Source organism: Larimichthys crocea, unplaced genomic scaffold (assembly GCF_000972845.2).
Source record: "Larimichthys crocea isolate SSNF unplaced genomic scaffold, L_crocea_2.0 scaffold306, whole genome shotgun sequence".
NCBI classification, from domain to species: Eukaryota; Metazoa; Chordata; class Actinopteri; family Sciaenidae; genus Larimichthys; species Larimichthys crocea.
The window spans coordinates 297,209-302,590 of record NW_020854036.1 but is presented as its reverse complement, the minus strand read 5'-3'; the positions used below and the strand labels follow the sequence as shown (position 1 = coordinate 302,590).

The 5,382-nt window shown below is 44.0% G+C and overlaps 1 protein-coding gene across 3 annotated transcripts in view; it reads right to left on the bottom strand.

The window, feature by feature from the left end:
- The window catches only part of braf (B-Raf proto-oncogene, serine/threonine kinase), a 38,229-nt gene that overhangs the window by 18,278 nt on the left and 14,569 nt on the right, over window positions 1-5,382 (bottom strand). The gene's annotated exons all lie outside the window — the stretch shown is intronic.

Genomic DNA, 5,382 nt, shown 5'->3' with positions numbered 1-5,382 from the left:
GACAGGCGAGTCTATTTCATGCCGCAACATTACTTTTCCCTATCACGCACTGCACTGAGCAGCATTGGAAGGTACCAACAATCGTGTGAGAGTCCTACTACCCATGTGATTCTATCTAGCCAATGAAATCGCCACCTTGAATCAGAGCGAGGTGCTACCAGTAGGCTCTGTACGTCAGGGGTCGGCAATTAGCGGCCCGCGGCCAAACTGGCCCGCCATCAAATATATCTGGCCCGCTAGATGACGTAGAAAAAAAAAAAAAAAAAAATTATATATATATATATATATAATAATATAATATATATAATATATATATATATAAATATATCTTTTAAACCTCAGTTCCTGTCAAATACAACAATTTCACAGATTTCACAACATTTATGAAAAGTAGCTGATAAGTAACGTGACAAAACAGCAGCCAGAACATCTCGCAGTCTCTTTACTTGACGCACAGGTTGGAACACTAATTGGCCGTGTGTGCGCTGTAACCTGTGGAAAGTAAAAGTGTCCTGTGTCCCTCTTCAACGGACAACGTGACAAATTTTTTCATTAAATGAAAAAAACAAAACCACAAGGTCGGCTCAAATATCAAATTGAATGTGAATGCACATCAGCGGCAGATCTGCGCTGCTGTATACATTAGTACGGCACGTTGCTAGGGCAGGTTGCGTTTCATGACAGACGCAGTGGGGTAAACGAAATCGCGAAGTAAGTAAGTACAATTAACATACATGTTTTAAGGCCGTAAAACCCCTAACCACCACTTTTATACACCTTAGTACACGCATTTTATACAGTACTCCCTTAATTAATCAGGACGCAGAACACACGTGCGGTTCTCACTAGCCAATCACTCAATAACCCCCCCCCCCCCGCGCGCGCGATGGTCATGGCCCGCGATGGGGAATTATCAGAAAAAAAATTGGCCCGCGTCCAAACTACTTGCCGACCCTGTACTATACAAACACTGCTCACTTTACGCTAAGTGTATTCAGTCACTTCCAGTTATCGGTGTTACTGCCACGGTGCTCTCTGCTCTGCTCACATAAACAGATTTTCGTATATTTTTCACATCAGTGGACTACGTATCTCTAAACTATCCTTAGACTGTTGTTGTGTTTGTCTGTGCACGAACAGGTCTCACTTTAGCAGCCACAATCCGACAGCTTTACCAGTCTCTGTTTGTCATACTAACTAGCCTATCTGTAGCAATGGCTTCTGTGTCTTCTCCTGCCCTGTGTGCCACATGTGTAGCTATACTCCTCGTCCTCCTTTAGTGATAATGGTACTTGTAATAAATGTTTTTATTGTAGCTTTGGAGGCGGGGTCAGTGATTTAGAGGCACGGTATCAAACCACCGAACAGTCAGTGCTCAGTAGTTAGCCAGTCCCCTGTAGCCGGTGCGGTACCACTGAGGTAGCTTCAGCTAGCCGTCCCTGAGCAGTTCCCGAGCAGCCGGGGGCTGGGTGACTGTTCGGGAAGCATAGCCCCCAACTGAAGCCCACGGTACACCACCAACCGCTCCATGTTTCAAACAGATTCTCCCCACTCAGCGACACACCCGCTGAGAGGCCTGGACATTGGCAGCTCCATTTTGAGAAACGTGAAGTTAGCAACATCAGGGGCCATAGTAAATGCATCCCGGGGGCCAGAGCGGGCGACATCGGTCTTTTTAAACTGCTGGCTAAAGATAAACGTAAATACAGTAAGATGTTATTCACGTCGGCGTAATGACACCCGGTTACGCCATCGGAGGTGGGCTGCACGATATGGCCTGTAACCAATATCTCGATATTTTAAGCTATATCGCGATACACGATTATATCTCGATATTTTTGTTGTTGTTGTTGTATTGTTTATTTCTATAAATAATAATGTCATTATTACCTTGATAGCATTGTAATTGCTCAGAATCATTTGTGAACAGTAGATTTACACTTGCTGTATTAGGACACACCTCTTTTTATAGCATTTTAACACTTGTCATATTTTTTATGAAATATTTCATAATGTACATATGAGCACTGAAGCAGTGCAGGATCATACTTGGCTTATGAGACACACTTTTTTAAAATCAAATTTTAACCATTCTTCATATTTTATAAATAAACCTTTAATAAATTTAACACCCACGTCTTATTTTGAAAACCGGAAGTGTCCACACGCTGCAGTAAGCTAGCGCTGACTTTCCCAGTTTTCTCAAGTATTTGACATAAGTCGGCAATAAGGGCGCACTTGAAAATATTGAGCAGCTGACGTGACCACGCGAAAACGAGAGACGGCTGGCGTGACCGCAGTTGTTTTCTTTCGGAACCAAGTCGTCCGTCTCCATCTTCATTAACTCGCTCGGGCTCTTCACTTTCTCCTCACTTGAAACAAACAGTACGCATGCGCGCAGGGGATTTTTCTGGGTGGGCGGGCAGTGTGCTGGTGCTGAGCAGCACCAGGAGTGACACAGGCAAAACTCCGAGAATTAAATGCCGACTTGTAGAATTTATTTATTTTTTTTTTTGACAGGCGAGTCTATTTCATGCCCCAACATTACTTTTCCCTATCCAAGCACTGCACTGAGCAAGCATTGGAAGGTACCAACCAATCGTGTGAGAGTCATACTACCCATGTGATTCTATCTAGCCAATGAAATCGCCACCTTGAATTCAGAACAAAACTGGCCCGCCATCAATTATATCTGGCCCGCTAGATGACGTTGATTTATTTTAATATATATATATATATATAAATATATCTTTTAAGTTTAACAATTATGTTTTAAGGCCGTAAAACCCCTAACCACACACTTTTATACACCTTATTACACGCATTTTGTACAGTACTCCCTTAATTAATCAGGACGCAGAACACACGTGCGGTTCTCACTCAGCCAATCAGGACGCAGAATGAGTCAGTATCATTCTCAAAAATCAAAAAATCCATCTCATCAGGCATTAGAATTATTTCGTACTTGTTTGTTACACAGTTCTGCACAGTTTGCAGCTGTGGAGGGTTCGTAGCCATGTGGGGAAATAGTGCAGCGTGGCTCATCTCCACCGTGGTCAGCTTCAGTCGATTGTATTGTGCACTGAGTCAGGGGAAGATTCAGTCAGTAGGCTTCAGACTCTGATTGTTGGTTCAGTGAAGTATCTCCATGTGTTGACATGTTTGTTGTGTTCCTCACAGATCTGGAACATCAAACAGATGATAAAGTTGACACAAGAACACTTAGAGGCTCTTCTGGACAGTTTGGAGGAGAACACAATCCTCCTTCCATTTATCTCGAGGTAAGATGCTTCGGCTTTAATGAATATAGTTTCAGAAAAATGGATCTTATGAACGATGGTGTGTGTGTGTCTGTGTGTCTGGTAGGCCTATGAGGAGTACACTAGTAAACTGGACGCTGCAGCAGAGGGAGCAGCAGCTGCTGGGAGGCTATGGGCAACGGTACAGACTTTTCCTGCCTCTTCCTTCTCCGCCAGCCCTTCTGGAGGTCAAGATGGGAGGTGTGGGGTCAGAGGTGGGGCTCAGGCTTTCCCTCAGCCCCCAACACCTTGGCTGTCCTGCAGACCCCCACCGACGCCAGCCGAGCCAACCCTCGCTCCCCTCAGAAGCCCATCAGGCGGGTTCCGCCAAACAACAGAGGACAGTGGTATGGTTTGACCCAGAGGGTACAACAGTGGACAGGATTTGAACCCGACGTTATGTTGTGTGTTGTTAATAATATGCAGATACCCTTGCAGGTAGCACTCCATAATTTTTATAAGATTGTAGAGAATCCAGGGAAACATAAGGCCCTAAAGCACTACTGATGTCTGTGACCTTTGACCCCTCAGGCAGCACTGCATAAACACCAGTGACTGATTAAAGGATATTACACATGGCTCAGAAACACTCAGGAAACCGTGTCAGGAAACACGTTCACTCTGCATCTACAAATGAAGTTCAGACAGATGCCAACAACACCAGAACACTGCAGAATTCTCTGGACGAGTCATTTGAGAAGGGCTGTCCACTTTTTTTTTAAATGTTTTGGAAATCAGGATGTCATGACCGTCAACTTTACGTTTGCACAGCTCACACAACTTTTTAGTACACTTAGACACAAAAATTGCCTTTTTTTTTAAGTCGGATAACCTAGCCTCGTTCCTCTAGATTCTGTAACCAGTGCAGTCGCTTTCTCCATCAGGCATATTCCTGATGGCTCCCTTTCTATCAAAACGCTTTTAGCGGAAACAAAAGAAAATGTAAGGCAATTCTGAGATTTCTCAAAAACAAAAAATGTTGGAAAATATTGCTGAAGCATGAACAATAATACTGAAATGTAGATTAGAGGTTCAAACGTGTTTTCAAACGTTGTCCAGCCAGTATTGTGGGCGGCCTCTAAAGGGTGACTTGATGACACGCTGAGACCACCCTGAGCATACCCCGCATCCCTAGCAGAGAGTAGAGGTGAATTCACTCACTCAGAGTGTTTCAAAGTAGTCATGTGATTTTTGAACTCATCTGACACTTTCAGTCGCTTCAAAATGGCTGCTTGACTGCTCCCAGAGTGGGCGTGGCTTCAGCACATTCAGTGGACACGTGTATGTGGTAAATATTCAGTCATCAGCCCCCAAAAAATTGCTCAACATTTAAATACACATTTTCTTAAGGCTGTCAAACTTTTTTTACATTGCTGATCACTGCAAAGCAATTTCATATTGGACACAGCCCTATGTGATGGTAAACTCATGATGAAAGAGTTTTTCAGCTGAGAAAAGGGAACTGTTAAGTTTAGGATTGGATTAGGTGGTTTACATTATGGATTTCAAAGGAAGGTTTCCTTAAAGTTGGCTCTGTGCAGATTGATGATCAGTGTGAGGCCCAGACCTCCTGAATGTTCACCAGACTAAAAGCTGCAGGAGACAATTGTCACTGCCACTTTGCAGTTGAAAGTTTCAACATCCACACTCGGCGTGGTTGTGTCAGCTCATATTCCTTCTGATGTCAGCCTTCTCTGCTACCATGTCAGTTAGTGAGTGTGCTGTGCTTGTGTTAGGTCTCCACGACGCTGTGGGATGACTGTGAGAGACTCGCTGAAGAAAGCTCTGATGATGCGAGGCCTCATTCCAGAGTGCTGCGCAGTCTAGGATACAGGACGGGTAAGTGTGGCCTGCAGAGAGACCCTGAACGCACCGTAACTGATAATCCTGATCCATCACTTGCTCTGTGGCAGGAGGTGGTCCAAAGATGATCCTACAAAATTAATCTTTGTCTTTAAATCCTGGTTCCCGCTCCAGCTCCTTGAAAGTTTGTGAATTTGAGGGAAAAAGATGAAGGCCCTTCAAAATGTTTCAAAGTAGACAAGGGTCATTGAAAGTGCTTGAATTTCTACATTCTGTGCAT